Source organism: Camelus dromedarius, chromosome 6, assembly GCF_036321535.1.
Source record: "Camelus dromedarius isolate mCamDro1 chromosome 6, mCamDro1.pat, whole genome shotgun sequence".
In the NCBI taxonomy this organism is placed as follows: domain Eukaryota; kingdom Metazoa; phylum Chordata; class Mammalia; order Artiodactyla; family Camelidae; genus Camelus; species Camelus dromedarius.
Genome location: NC_087441.1, coordinates 26,385,482 through 26,401,728, shown reverse-complemented (window position 1 = coordinate 26,401,728; position 16,247 = coordinate 26,385,482). Strand labels below are relative to the sequence as shown.

The 16,247-nt window shown below is 39.1% G+C and overlaps 1 protein-coding gene and 1 non-coding gene across 3 annotated transcripts in view; one reads left to right on the top strand and one right to left on the bottom strand.

Annotated features, from left to right (window-relative positions):
- Window positions 1-16,247, top strand: part of TBPL1 (TATA-box binding protein like 1) — a 30,365-nt gene that overhangs the window by 1,724 nt on the left and 12,394 nt on the right. The gene's annotated exons all lie outside the window — the stretch shown is intronic.
- TRNAT-GGU (transfer RNA threonine (anticodon GGU)) lies at window positions 2,208-2,279 on the bottom strand. Its single transcript has one exon. It is a non-coding gene; the product is annotated as a tRNA-Thr (tRNA).

Below are 16,247 nucleotides of genomic sequence, written 5' to 3'. Positions count from 1 at the left end.
CTCCCAAATAGCACCTTCATCGGTTCCTGGTTCTGGCAATGCCAACAGCCTCGCCGTATTTTATTATTGGTAGCAGAAAAATTAGGCTTGATGAAGAAGGATGAGGAACTGAGAAAGATAAAATGAATTGTAGATAGGGCTAAGGAGGATTGAGAGTCGGGATATGCTCTGAGTGATAGCCAGTAAGAGCCCTAAAAGTGAATTTAATTGGGAATGACGATTTTTAAAACTCCTTCCGCCGAGATGTGCATCTGCGGGCTCTGTCAGTGTGCTCATTGTAATAGGATTCAGACTGCAGCCAATCCACATCTGTGAGCTCTCTGACTGCATCTGTCACCTGCAGTTCCAAAGCGACACTGGCAGTTAACCAGCGTGGGCTTGTGAATTTAGGGTCAAGAACAGTGCCTTAAAATTGGCTCAGGGAAAGAAAAGGAAACAAAGCTTGGTGTGGTTTTTGTGTGGAGAAATAATGACAGATTCCCTGGGGAAATTGAGAAAAGGGAAATATGAGAAGGTTCAGCTATTCTAACATAATCTGCTGTCTCTTTGAAAGTTTGAGAAAATGGCAATTCATTCACATTGAGAAAGGACTTTTATCTCTATGCGGTTTGAGGAATTATTTGCAGTTGGTATGTCCGGTTACATACTCATCAGTTTATGATCTCTCTTTAAGCTTTACATCACTAACTGCTTAATGGTTTTATGCTTTCCAAAACCGTTCCAGGACAATAAATGAGGTTTTCCTGTGATGTACTGAAATGGCCACATTACATACTACAGTAATACCATTTTCTGTCCAGTGGGGAAAAAGCTCCTTATATAAAGTTGAAGATTAAAGATGAAAATAAAGCTGATAAATTGCAGAATCAATTATGTCAACCACGGTTTCTGTTTGTCCTTTACCTTTTTCACTAAGCCTGGCTTGTCTGAAACAAAAAGGTGTCATCCTTGTTCCCAGCCCCCTCTTTTTGTACTCTGCCCTCAAAATCCGTCTCAGAAACTGTAACGATCTGCTGCTATGTGCTCTTGACTGGTTGACTGAAGCCAGAATACAGTTTATGACTCACTAAATTAAGGTTCAGCATCTCTTGTTAAAGGAATTTCATATATGTGCAAAGAGGTGGACAGTTTCCTTTAACAAAGATGGGAAGTGTAAACACTGGAAAACTTAAAATTGCATTTTAAGCCTCTTAAGAAGAAAAACCTGATACTGTCATCTTTAGGTTAATGAATCAAGGACTGTTGCTTCATCTTTTCATATAGCTGTACTTCTGTGAAGGATATACTGGAAGATGACCACATTTGAGGCTGTTGGATGTTGAGTCCCAGGATTTTCTTAGTGCATCTGAGACTTAGTGAATTCCCTCAGTCTCAAAGCTGCCATCACAGTCAACGTCACCTAGATCTTATTTGCTGCTGCCTCTGTCCCTTATCCCTTCCATATTTGGGGGAGGGGGGTGTTTCAGCCCTAATTTCCACCTTTTTTAACAATCCCTGTTTTCCCTAGTCTCTGCTCCAACACTCCCAACATTTTGTGTTGTCTTAGTTCCTCTCCTTAATCACATGCCAATCAAAAATGATCTTTTTTTGGTGGGAGGGTATAGCTCAGGAGTAGAGTGTGTGCTTAGCATGTATGAGGTCCTGGGTTCAATCCCCAGTACCTCCATATAAATAAATAAATAAATACCCAATTACCCCCCCCCAATAAAGTTTAAAATGTTGTTTTTCTGTTATTTGTTCTATTTCTGTTTCTGTGGAGTTTTTCAACATACGTCCTTGGCCTGTGTATCCTTTTTATTAAGTGTTACTTTGTCTGTTGCATTTTCCCTCTGTATCCCTCCCCTTTATTTGGAGAACTGGCGAGGTCGTATCAGATGTTCTGTGTTCATTCCGAATCACTGTTGGCTGTGCAGTGATGTGTGCCTGATGTGGAGGCTCAAGACCGTATTGAAGAAAGGCGTGTAAAAATGTTGCAACTTTTTGAAGTGAAAGATGTTTTAGAAGTCCAAGTGGTGATACTGTAATTGGAGATGTAGTCACTTTTTTAAAGAGTATTGTAAGACTGCTGTGTGTTTTTCATTGAACCTTAGATTTTCATAATTCTTACTCTAAAACACTTTTCTTAACACCTGTCTTTTCTGATCATTTTGCATCTTAATATTTGACTGAAATTAAATTTTGCCGAATTAGAACAAGTTTTTTTTTAATGGAGGCAGCGGGGATTGAACCCAGGACCTCGTGCATACCAAGCACGCACTCTTCCACTGAGCTATGCCTCCCACCCCAGAGGGAACAATGTAAGTGTGTCCCACAATTTTTTTTGTGTGTGTAGAAAACTCTGAAATAAAAATTTTTTGTCAATGTATACATATATAGAATGTGCAGAATTTGCTATAAAGTAGAATGGATACATACCAAATACACAGCTGAATATTTTTTCCAGAGTATTATTTCTTATCATGGATGTGGCACATTATTTAAAAATTAGCAAGTATTGTATAATCTGGTTGAGTGGGTGTCAGTGCTGTTTTTAGGTGAAGGAGGCCCGTAATTACCTGGTGACTGATTTCCTTCTGTTGCATCATAAACCATGTGATAACTTATTATTGCTATGAAAAATAAAGTTTGAATTGAGAGTAGAATGTTCCCATAATGGCTGAAAATCTGTAATGCTTTGAAAGTTTGGCTGTTATTATGAATTAATAAATAAAGATTTCCTGAAATTTCCACCCATATTTGTTTCCCCTTTAATATGCCTGGTGCCACAACAGGTGTGCCAAGCTGATGAAAGGTATTTCTCTTCAGGTGCTTTTTGTGCACTTGTAGATAGCAGAGAAGTGACATACATGGTTACCAAAATGTGACAAATAAATTTGAATTTTAAACCTGCTATTACACACTGCGTAGTGCTACAGTGGTTGGTGTATGGATTTCATCGTATCTGCTAAATTAGCAGTTTCTTGAGCATCAGGACTGTAAGTCACCATCATACTGTATATTCATGTTTTGTGTGTGTGTGTGTGTGTGTGTGTGTGTGTGTGTGTATTTTGAAGATTAACATGAAAGGATATTTATCTTTTTTCAAAAAAATTTCTTTCACTTCAGGGACTTATCTAGTGGATAAGGGGAACCTTTGGGCATCGAATCTAATTAGGAGTCTAATTCTTGGTGCCTAAAATTAACTTTTTACTGGCTGTAAGTTTTCTCAAACATGATTATGTTTGTTTTTTTTTTTTTAAACCAATTCAAATAATAAAAATAATGCTTTACTGCCTTGAGTAGATACAGTATCTGTTCTTGTCACATAATTACCACTTTGGATAATTTCAAAAGGGTGAAAGAGTGTATGCATATCTGAGGTCTTTTCAGGCCTTCTAGACAAATTTGATTTCTGTGTTGTGACACAATCCATCTTTTAGAAGAGAAATGGAGTGTGTGCGTGTGTACAGTGGAAAAGCAAGACTCCATAAGTATGTCATTCATGGTAAGGAGTCAGGTCCTATCAAAAATTGTACTCATCTGATCTTGTGACTAAAGGGTGATAAAATTCACGGTTTGGTTTAAATGGCTTGTTTTGTGACGGGAATCATGCTGCTAGGGACCCCATTAAATGTTAAAAAACACACTAAGATCAATTCTGGGAAAGCTCAAATCAGCCTTCTTGTAAGGAATCAGTAATGAAACTGTCTAAAATTTCACCCAAAAATTGCAGCACAAAACTTTGGCTGGTGACTCTGACCATGCAACATTCATCCAACAAGAAAGACAGAAAATCGGGTTGTGTTAAGGACAGTCTTCTCAGGACATGTATGGATGGCTCCTGTTACTGTCGTATTTACCTTTATAGACATCTGTCTATAGATGCTGGCCCATGATATGTTTTTGCATTTTAACTCACTGAGAATTCACAACATTTTGAAAGAAGTCAAAATTTGTCTTTATTAATTAAGTGGTTCCCAAGAAATAGGCATTAGCCTTTCTCCTCCTGATAAATTATAAGTATTTTCATATCAAAATCAGTTATGCTTTCTTGGAATTAAGGTTAGTGTAGCACTTAAGAGCATGGACTCTGGGGGGAGGGAGAAGCTCAGTGGTAGAGTGTGTGCTTAGCATGCACGAGGTCCTGGCTTCAGTCCCCAGTACCTCCATTAAAATAAATAAATAACCCTAATTACCACCTGCAAACACACACACACACACACACACACAATTTAAAAAGAAAAAAAGAAAAAGATAAGAGCATGGACTCTGGATACAAGCTGCCTGTGTTGAGCATGGTAGCTTTGTTGCTTACTAGCTGGTTATGGCCTTGAGCAGGTTTTTTCACTGCCTTCGTTCCCCAGTTTCCTCATCTACAAAATGGAGTTAATATTAGTACCACCTCATTGGGTTGCTGTCAGAAGTAAGCATAAAGCACTTGAAACAAAGTTCTGCAGAGTTAGCAGCAAAACTGCTAGCTGGCGCTAATCGCAGTGATATGAAGTAGCACGTTAAAGGTGAACCCTTAGACCACTTGAATACTTTGTTTCCTTCATTTGGAGGCTATTAAAACATTGAAATTCTTTGTGATCACTGACTGTTGGACCCAACTCTGCTGTTAGGTCTTGAGAGCGGGGAAGCGCTTTTTGTTTTAATTCTGAATTGTCACACGGGCATCTGGTTATCATGGCAGATGGACTCAGTAACAAGAGACGTCTCTGTTCGTTGGAAAAGGAAGGCCAACAAAGCCTGGTCTGGCGCCATGTTGCAGCTATTCAAACGCTATTTCCCTGCGGACTCGGCTGCTTGTTTAGCTGTATGGTACTTCTGAATAAAAGGAATAGCCCCTGATGGTTTCATTTAGCAGAATTAGTCTTTTTTTAGAAGACACTATTTATTACTTGTATAACCTTAGGTGATGGTAAACTTGAAACTTAATTGGTGTCATTGTCAAGCCATTTAACTTGAGTTTTCTATGTCACTGTAAACCTGCTCTACATAGTAGCGTCCTCGTAATTTTAGAGGTAGCTGAATCTGCTGCTCTGCACCAATAATTCAAGGTTGCAAAATTATTTGATTATGGTACAGCTCACACCAAATGCTGAGGCTATCTAATCAAGGAATAATCTGATAATTACATAGCTTTGTTTATTAGGCTGCTATTGAAATGGCTAACTTTTTAATGTTAAGTCCATGTGTTTTAGTTTAATTGTATGTTCCTTTGACACTGCTGACTAGAAAATAAAATATATCTGCTTAAGTATGTAAATCACAAATTCTTCTTTCCTATTTTGGCTAATATCTAGGTCTTTGTTTTTAGTTGAAATAATATTTTTATTAAACATATAGAAGTTTATATAAAACATTATTAAAAATATGTTTTGCTTTATATGTACAAGGGTAAAGTTTTATAACTCCTTCCATATTGTTTTGTCTTTATTTGTTTTAGCTGGCTTACCTTCCTTTCCCCACCCAAGAAGATTGGCAGATATGCTTGTATTTAGAGGTGTGGCTTTTGTTTTCCTGTTTAAAGAAAGTGACATGTAGTTGCTACTGTTGATTTCACTGAGAACTAATAATTACATCGGCTAGAGTAGATGTAATATTGATATAATATTGTTAGCATAATTCCTGCAGCCATTGTGGATTCTAGATCTAAAATATTATTGAGATAAGCAAGGAAATGATCATGGCTGTTTCATGTATATACTTGCACATGTGTATATCCTTAATTTTAGATATTCTGAGAACTGTATTGGGAGATTTTTAGGAAAACTGGCTCTCTAGGTTGTCAGTACTATCGTCCAGAATAAAACCTGCATGTTTCATTCTAACCCATTGTTTGTGTTTCCCTGGTGTTCTTCACGCCACCCTTTTTCAGGGACGGGTGTTGAAGAGGCTAAAGCCAGTGTGTAACCCAGAAGTGCAAAGCTGAAGATGGGCATTTGGCTTATAACTATGGCTAACACTTATAGGCTCTGTCCCTGTTTGAACTTCTGCTAAGATTCATGATGAACCTGAAGCTTTTGTGGAACAAGAACCTCTCTACTCTTCAATTTGCCAGATACTTTTGTTGAACCACAAAGCCTTTTTCTCACCTGCCTGTGGCTACAGTGAGCGTCTTGGGTGTCTCCATTTGCTTGTATGCATGTGCAGCCTAGTGAGTTTGTAGTGAGCATCCCTGAATTGCTCATGGGTTGACTACATCCCAGGATCTCTGCTAGTGGCAAGTTAGGTTGCTTGTAAGAGACACAGCCATGTTGAAGGCACAGTCACCAATTCATCAGCCCTTCCTCAACACAGACTTGGTGTGCTCATCTCAAAGGTGCCCCAGATTTCTTAACTCAGTTCTCTGTTCTTTTTTGTTGGTGGGGGAGGACCTGAGATAAAGGATATGACGTGGCTCAACAGTTCACAACTGATAAAAAAGAAACTATGAAAGATACTTTTATCATCCTCTCAGCAGCACATTGCTAATGTAAATGTTTAGAGAAAACCTTTTGCTGGCCAGTAATCTTGAAAATTCTGCTTCAACGCATAGGGTAAACCCACTTGGGTAATTGTTTAATTTGTGTGTATGTTAAGAATGTGTGCCTTTTAATGAACTCTTTCTAGGCTTTTTTGTTTGGGGCCTGTTAAATTGGAAGAGATTCAAATGTCTCAAACTGTATCCTTGACTTAATTTGTCTTGTGTTATATCCTCACTCTCACTTTGTAAAGACAGGCATAATGGCTTTAGTATTAAACCCTGTTCACTAGATGGCTGATGTGCTGAAAGTCAATGACAGGGTAGCCAGTCTGTAACCAGCTGTCATGCAATGAGCTCAGGATATGGATGAGTTAGGACCCTTGCAGGTGAAATGGAGAGTGTAACTTAGGGCAAAAAGAAGGGAATATATATCAAAAGTGCTTAGGGTTTGTATGTGTGTTTTAGTTAAAATAAGTCTTCCCTTACGTCAGAATCGTATTACATTTCTGTATTTGTGAGAGTACCTGGAACTCAGTTGCCCTGTAGGATTTGAGGGTCTGAACTAAGACCAATAATGACTTGCTAGGTGCAGGAGCACCAAGTGGAACTTGTCAGAAAGTGAAATGAGATAGTAGGACGCCGTTAGAGAACTTGAGTGGGCTGGGGCTACTAAGAGTCTTACTGTTACAGTGGAGGATGTCTGCTCTTCCCACTGTTCCCCAACCCCACAGTTCTTTCAGTTGTTCTTATTCATTTAATTCAGCAACTGTTGATTGAGTTGATGACCATTTGCCCGCCACTAAGCCACATTGTAAAGACACATGTTTATATTAAAGAGTTCTCTTCAAGGAGCATGGTGCCTACCATCCAGTAGACAGTTTTAATACAGTCAGTACCTTCACATTTGCTGTGCCCTCTGCTTGGGAGTGTCTTCTGTCAGTGTTCCCTGTGACTGGCTCCTTGTCCTTCAAGATCTCATTTTAAAAATAATTTCCCATCTCCAAGAAGTTAAGAAGCCTTCCTGGATGATTCTGAAGTTTTTCTTTTGTCATCTCATTTCCTGGAATGTAAGACATATCACATTGTCTAATTATTTTCATTGCTTGTCAATTTGTTGTCTGTTTCTTCCACTGAATACAACTGCCATGAGGGTTCTTTACCCCATCGTTTTATTCTGAACCGGTTCCCAGTGTCTGGCTGCAGTGGTACGTTCACGTTGGTTGCATACTAAATGAATGCACTTAAGAGTGAGAGTTTGTTAGTTGAAGGAGTGGGGAAGGGGCATCCTAGGCAGATAGAAAATCAGGAAAGGGTCTGGTATTGCAAGAGGAATGGTGAAAAGTTGCAACTGTTAAGGTGTGTTGGAAGTGGAAGTTTAGGTTACAAAAGGTAATTTGGAGACATGAAACTGACTGCATTCCAAGCCAAAAAAGTTGATTTTGTGCTGTCACAGTAAGAGAGCCAAGAGAGGTTGCTTAAGCAGGGGTGTGACACAATGAGGAAGACAGTTCTGGTAGCTTGTTTGGTAGACGGGCTAAATTGTGGAGGCTGCAAGCAGAGTTCCACTAGAAGGCTGTCGCCGTCTTGACATATGAAAGCCTCAAATAAAACACTGACTCTTGGGCTGCCAAAAAGAAGCGAGATGAAAAGTTACTGGGGTGTAGGAGAAAAAGAAGAGATGACAGATGATTCTGCAATTTCTGATTCAGATGTGTGAGTGTTGGGTGGTGGCTCTGTTAACTAAAATTAAGAATCTAGAGACAGCAAGTATTTCTGAGGGGATTAATTATGAATTGTGGATGTGTTGGTTTAATTGAATGAATATGCCTCACAGACAGGAAATGGATTCAGATCTCTGATAGGTCAGGATTGAAGTCAGAACCATGAATTTACGATTAGCAGTTGAAGCTGGAAAGCTTAAAGAAGAGAAGGATTCAGGGCAGTGGTTTATTACCTTCCGGGATCTTAAACTCACTTGAGAATATGCAGAAAACAAGGGCCTTCTCAGGTACACATCTAAATTTGTGTTTCTGCGATTTCAAGGGGTTTTGCATCTTTGGAACCAATCGTTGAGCTTTTCAGGGGCCGTCATGGACTTCACTGAAGAATTTGATGATTTAAGGGGCTGACAGAGCAGTATTTGAGATGGGAGGAGAACCTGGGAAAGGAGCCTCAGAAGCCAAGGTTAGGGGATGGTGAGGAAGCATTTTGAGAATCGGGTTCCCAGTGCTGTGTGCTCTGGAGAGGTCCAGTAGGAGGAGGTGTCAGCCGTGACATTGGATTCAGCAGTGAGCCGTTCATTTCCAACATTTCCTGCCATGCAGAGGCAGGAGGCAGATTGTGACAGGTTAATGCATGAATCCGAGTTAAGGAAACAATGCATGGTAAACAGAGTGCAGAAATCTTGATGTTCTTTCTCTATGATAAACAGCCCTGATATGAGGCTATAACCCATTTTAAGGACTACTGAGAGGGAAATTCCATTATTTTGATGACTTTTTGTGGTGTTTCAGCCCAGTAGTTCTCAACTGACTGCACATTAGAACCAATTTGGAAATGTTTTTAAAATCAGGGCCCTACAAAGGTTAGTTAATCAATATCTTTGGGGCTCATGCCTCCTTATAGCTTTGATTTTGTTTGTTTTGGCTTTTTCTTAAGTTAAGAACCAGTGTTCCGATCAGAAAACTTCCTTATCGCTCTTGCTGTGTGTTCTATGTAAGAATACTTTCTTTTACTTGTACCTTTTTATCAGTTACTCAGTTTACTATTGTGCTGATTTTAAATCGGTATCCTTTAGTCCTTCTCACAGACCTTAGTTTCCAATTTTAAAAATTGTATGATTTTCTTCTTGTCTGTAGCCAAGTTCTACATATTTATCTTTTTTGAGTGACACAGCCCTCAATCAATGAAAGATCTGCCCATTTCTGAGTAAAACAAGAAATTCTTTATGGTGTTTACATGTGGAAAGAGTATTCACTCTGCAGTCCCATTTGTTTTCATTTAAGTATGTTGCATTTTTTACTAAGCAGTAGAAACTATTTTTTAACTAGAAAAGTGAACTCTGTTCACTATTTTCCAAGTAGCTAATTTCATAACCTCATGTTCTTTTCTTTTTAAAGGACAGCTAAACATGACCTAGACCTTAAACAGGTTGTCTACATAAGAGCAGACATTTTATATGAAGGGTAAACCTATAAAAGCAGTTAAAAGGAATCTGTCGTAATAGGAAATGCCACCTGTTGTGTGTTCACCTTGCAGTGCTTTCTCTTGATTCAGTTCTTGATAAGCAGTTAGCAGTTCAAGTTTGAACCCTGCATTCGTACCCTTGAAATAAAAATCAGAGTACAGAGAAATTTGAACTTTATGCATGCCAACCCTGACACCACCCACAAGCTGAAAGAGGGTATATTCAGTTTGGTAGTGACCCAATGAATTAACTTTCATACTTGCAAAGAAAGTAATAGTCTTTTAAAAATTATGCTGTATTATAAGCATCAGCTTAATGGCTAAACTAGTCTCACAAATTGTAGTTAGTCATGATGCGTAACTTAGAACAAATATTAGGATTCTCTGTAAAGAGATAAACTTGGTGGTTTTTAAAATGATAGCTCATAATATGGGAAAATACACATTTAAGAGCTGCTGGGGAAAACTGAGGCCTTGCACTTGAAAAGAGCATGATAAATTTACACTTTAAATAAAAGAATATGATAAGCAGTTGTGTTGCAACTTAATATTCAACTTTCCTGTTTTGGCAGGTACTCAGCTAAATAAAAATCAGCAAAATACCAGTTTTGTAATTTGCAGTAGACTTGGTCAGATTCTTTCTTGTCCCCGTCTCTTCCCAACGCGCATCCCTCCCATCCAACCCTCCCACCTCCAAAAAAAAAAACCCACACAATCAACAACTACCTTTTATTGGTTTGTAATCGTTTGGTTATTATTGGAGATTTTTTAAAAATTCACTGTTGAATTTAGATGTTTTTAAAATAATTTTATTTACCAGATACCTCAAAATTGTATTCTTTATTTTTATCCCTTGCTTTTAGACTTGAAGCAACATGTTCTGTTTTTGTGTTACAAAGCTGGAGGCCCAGGACCACAAGGAATAACTGAAAATCCTTTCCATTTTTGAACATTTCTCTATCCATGGAAGATGAAAGAAGGAGATAATAACAGTAGCAATGAGAATGGCCAAATTTGAATGTTGACCATGTCCAAGCACGGTGCTAAGGGCTTTGCATGAAATTTTAGTTTGCCCAACACCGTGGTAGATGCTGTTATGGGCCTTACCTTGCTTTACAGCCGTGCACATTGAGGCCCAAAGGCGTTGAATAACTTGCCCCAGGTCAGATGACCGGTTAGGGTTAGAGTCTGGATGTAATCCAAGTAATCTGCTCCAGAGCCTGAGCTCGTAAATTTGTATGTGTGTGTGTGCGTGTGTGTAGATAGTGCTTTTTAATAATCTCAAGCTAACAGTTAAGCGCGCACAGACATTTTATTGAATGTGTTTCATGCCTTGGGAACCATGCCGAGACTTGGGTACAAAAATGAGTAAGATCCGATCCTGCGTCTGAGGTGTTTATTGTCTTCCAGGGAGACACACACAAATACAAAGTGACTGTGCCGGGGGCGGGGAAGGGGGAGGCCTTTGGCGGTGCGCTCGGTGGCGTGGTCGGGAGTGTTCATCGGGGCAGTGGAGGCTCTGGCTCAGCCTTGGAGAGCAGATGTCTTAGTTCCTGTGATTTCTTATTTTACCCGTCGTGGTTTTAATTACCTTCTGTACGAGAGTTCCCACATTTTCACCTCTGATCTAGACCGAGGCCTGTCCTGAGGAGTGGACTCTATCTGATGGCCTGCCCTGTGTCTCCTCTTGGATGTCTCCCAGGTTCCTTCAGTTCAGCATGCCCAAAACTGAAGCCCTCTCCCCACCCCCACGCCACCCCCCTGCAGGCCTGCTCTCCCTCCAGTGTCCCTGTCTCAGTCAATAGTATCTTAGGCCACTGGCTTGAGTCATCCTCCATCTCCCTTTCCCCGTCCCCGTATCAGTCCCAAAGCTCTGTTCGGTGTGTCTGCTAAAAATCCTCTCTTCTGTCTGCTTCTTTCCATCCTCATCCACCCGGCCCCGCTGCCGTCACCTCTTCCCAGGACTGTGCTGTCACCTCTCCCCAGGACTGCTGCACAGGACCCCGACTGAGTTTTCTGCCCCTCTTACCTTGCAGCCCACTCTGCTGTTCCAGAAGTGGCAGTGGTCAATTTTCACTAAAGGCACGTACATTATGTCACGTCTGGCTTCTCTTTGGCCCACCACTGCTCTTGGGGAGCACATGAAAATCCTCCACGTGTCCTGGAAGGCATGGTTGAACCTCCCTTCGTCTCCAGCTGGATCTGGTGCCACTCTGGCCAGGCCGCCCACTTCACCTCACATCTGAATCTTCACTCTAAACTCCCCTCGGGGCTGAGGGCTCCTGTTTTCCCTCTGCGGGTCTTGGTGCCTGCTGGATCCGCACCCCCTGGACGGGGCCTGACGCTTCGGTTTCCATTTCATCGTTTGAGAACTGATTGAAGGAGGGTGGTGCCAAGCTGGAGAACAAGTCGGAGTGAACCGGGTGTAGAAGTAGGGGCTGATCATTTCTAGCAGAAGGAATAGCACAGTCAGGCAGCAGGCTGCTTCTCCTCCACATATATGAGCGCTTAGAAGTCAGTGAGACATCTCAGAGGGAAAATGGGCAAAGGAGGTGAGGCAGTTCACATAGGATAAATACAAGTATTTAGTAATATTCGAAAAGTTCACTTTCCTTAGTATTCAAGGGAAATCAATTCAGTATTCCTATTTTTCATATCTCAGGTTGAAGATTTTTACAAAATCCTTTGTTCAGATACAACAGTGTATGCATGTGATCCCAATCTTGTCTAATATGCACAGATAAATACATGGATTTAGCCAACCTCCAAACTTGTGCCTATGTGAGCATAGAACAACAACAGTAATTATCACTGTGGTGGGGTTATGGGTGAGTTTTTTCTCTAAATATTTCTTACATAATCAGAAAAATGACATGCCATCTTTAAAACTCACATGTTGACTGTTTATTTGAAATACTAAGAAATCTATGTAAAATAAATTTTCTTTTACATAATAAGGGATCTTTGTGCCAGATTTCCCATCTTTGAATTTAAATTCCTACACTTCAAGTTGTATTCAGTAAAATACTTTTTTCTCGTATAATAGTACATTAGTTAAAATTAATCTTAATGATAGCATTGGCTAATATATTACTTTAATGGAGCATATTATAATGAGGTACTCATTAATCCCTCAAATCAGTCATATGGTGAGTAAATAGTGTTGTTTGTATTTTGCAAATAAGGGTAGGAACAGTTCAGAGCTGGTCCCCATCACATAGCTTCCATTAAGGTCCACATCTTACATCCAAGTTTTCTTACTTTATAGATACACTTTAGTACATGTTAAAATAGTGAAATTCTTAAGCTGAGTACTGTTTAAACATTATTACTATGGAATAAGCATTTGATTATGTATTCTTAAGTTGCAAAATACTTCACTTTTTCTACTGGAACTTTTTTATGACAATGTAAACCACTGACATATCTTTCCTTAAGCCCTCATTCAGAAAATCAGCATCATTCAGATCTTCCTGCACCACCTTTTAGGCACCATTACAAATATTTTTATTGACTGAAACATAAAATACATTCTTCTTTATTATTTCTCAAATAGATAGTTGCTGGCAACCCTCACAGTTGTTATTAAAAAAAAAACAGTGTCTTTGTAATTCTCTTAATATTGATTTTTTAAAGTTGTAATAACCATTTTGATGCCAGTTGTTTACATGACTACCACCTACTTACCAGTCTTCAGAATTGGTATTTAGATTGAGTCAGGGATAGAAGGTGGAGACATATGAAATGAAGATAGTTTAACTTTCTATTTAACTTAATGTAATGATGGTTTTGTACATCAACTACTTTAGCTTTTGCTTAAGCATTTCTTAACTGTTTTATTTAATACAAGTGGAATAATATATAATCCTTTCCTTCAAAGTATACAAGGGGGTTTTTGGCCAGGCATACTGTTAGTAACTTTTTCTTTATATGGCTAGAAACACAAAAATGCCAACACCAAGGACTGGCTCCCAGTGTATAAGCTGCTGGGCTGTGCACAGAAATGTCTTCATGATGTGACGTCACCATGCCAGACAAAGATGTTGCAGTTTCGGTCACCTGCCTGTGCTGTCGCCCCATAGTACATCTAACTTTATTCCTTTGCTGCCCACTTGAACACAAATGTTTGTTGAAGGGAGAGTGGGAAGTTCAGAACTGGGCTGTTCATTTAACTAAAGGAACACAATTCTAGTTCTAGTATTAAAATTGCAATTCAGTATACAATTTCTAAATTTGTAGTATGTCTTCATCTGAAATGTTGGAATCCTGGAATCTGAAAATTAGATGGGATCTAAGACACCATCTAGTCGCATCTTCCACCTACTAAAAGTCTCAGCCTGGAGCATTCCTCACTTGGTTAATTATCCTGTCCTACCTCCCTTTTTTTTGACACTTGCCTTCTGTGGAGCCTGCTGCTTTGCAGGTTTTCGGTTTTTGGTGTGGCTTTGTGAGGTCTGCTTCCCTGTGACTTTCATTGGATCTTTCAGTTTCCTTTTTATTCAGACATTTGAGAACTACTGTCTTTCTTGCGCTAAATGTCCTGAGACTTTCCTCACACAACTATTTTTATATCTTTTGCCATCCTACTTTCCTCTGGGTATCTGGATATCGGTGCCCTCTTTAAACGATAAGGTCAGGGTATTCTAGATGTTTTAATAGCAGAGAAGCTAGTACTTCCTTTGCTCTGAATACTTGTATTTAATCTTTTTTTTTAAGTAATGTAATTAAAACCCATGTTGTCTTAGTGTGACCTATTGTGAAGAAAATGTTTTTCATTTTAAACAACTCTTTAAAGTTATTATGGAAATTTTTAAACAGAAATGTAGGGAGAACTGTGTAATGAACACCCACATATCCTTTCGCCTAGATTTAATGATTGTTAAGACCCACTCTCCAGATCTATTCTGTGTTCAGAATAGATTGTCCATATTTGTTTGGTTCCTATGGCAGGATTCCAGATATTGAGGGAATTATCTGAAACTATCCAAATCTATCCATTACAGAGTTCAGATGGTGAAAAATTCCTGTATCCTAAAGTGAATTACAGACATGACATTGCCCACCCCCTGAATATTTCAATATATATGTCTAAAAAATAAGCATAATCATCTACATAGCCATTCTATTATTTCACCAAGCAGAATTAACAGTAATTTCCTAGTATCATCTTATCACACTCAAATTTCCTCTTACAGCTGTTCTGTTCAAACCGAGAGCCAGTCAAGGACCATGATATACAGATGCTTTATTCACTTTAATAAAAATGTGAGCTTTACATGTATTAGCATTACATTTTATTTTATTGATATTGCCCCACTGGGCTAGCCTAGGACTCTGGGAACTTTTTCTTAAAGGACCAGACAGTAACTCATTTTAGCCTTACGGGTCCTTTAGGCTTTGTGACACTACTCAGTACTCAGCTCTGCCACATAGTCATTACATAAACACATGAAAACACATGAGCATGGCTATGTTTCAGTAAATTTTTTGTTTTTTTTTTTTACAGAACAAACAGGCCCTGGCCCATTGATTGTAGTTTGCCAACCTCTGCTTAACTTGTTAGGATCTCTGTTTTTTCTATCTGTTAATGTGACTATTCTCAAAAGGTTTGTTTATGTCAATTCGAAAAATACTATCTGGTTACAATATTCTGCTACCTGTGAACCTGTATTAGACCTAATAGCCACCATTTAATGAACACATGTTGTGTGCTATGTACTTGACGTAATCATGTTTAATACTTAAAAGCACCCTGGGAGATGGAGTGATATTATCACCAATTTTCAGAAGAGAAAGTTAAGACTTACAGAAGGGAGGTAACTTCCCAGTGTCTCATACCTAAATATAAACACTAGGTCAGCGCCCCCTTTTGTAAGGTTTATGCAGATGTGCAAGAACACCCTCTTTCTACAAGACAGAATGTTAGCTTTTCTCCATCTTGGTCACAGGCATGTGTTAAGAGTCTGTGACGCAGTCTGTTGGAATCAGGAGCACAGAATGTCTATTTCCTACACTGCTATTTTGGGAGCTTTATAAAGAATATGAGGTTAGTTTGGATGGCATGTCTTATTTGTAGCATGAATGATCTCTAGGAGACCACCTGGGTTCACACTGTGTTTGCAAATTGGTCTATATCCAGTCTCCCCCCACCCCCACCATTTCTCAAATCATGGACAGTAATTCTGTGGTTAAATCTTTGAGGACTCACCCACAGTGAGTGCATCCTCAGATGCAACTTGCATACACTTAAAAGTAGCATGTCTACTTTTCTGTATTCTCAGATTTATTTAGTTCTATTGTTTTGGCTTTTAATTAGATTTTAGAGTTATTTTTGCTTTGTTTTTATAACAGTGTTTATTGTTCCCTTTTAGTTGAAATCTTTTCTGGTGTGGAAAATTTTTAAAAAGTAGTAGTCTCGGATGTAGTTTGTCTTAAAAGCCAGGAGGTGGCGACATTTTCCAAGTGATGCTTTAAAGTTGCAGTATGAATACCACTAGAAAGAGGACAGAGGGACCTAAAATACCACTTGTTTATAAAAATCATTGAGAGAGGAAATAGCTGCTTCAGCTTCTATAGTGTATTTTAATACAATGCGAGAAATATGTTATTTCCT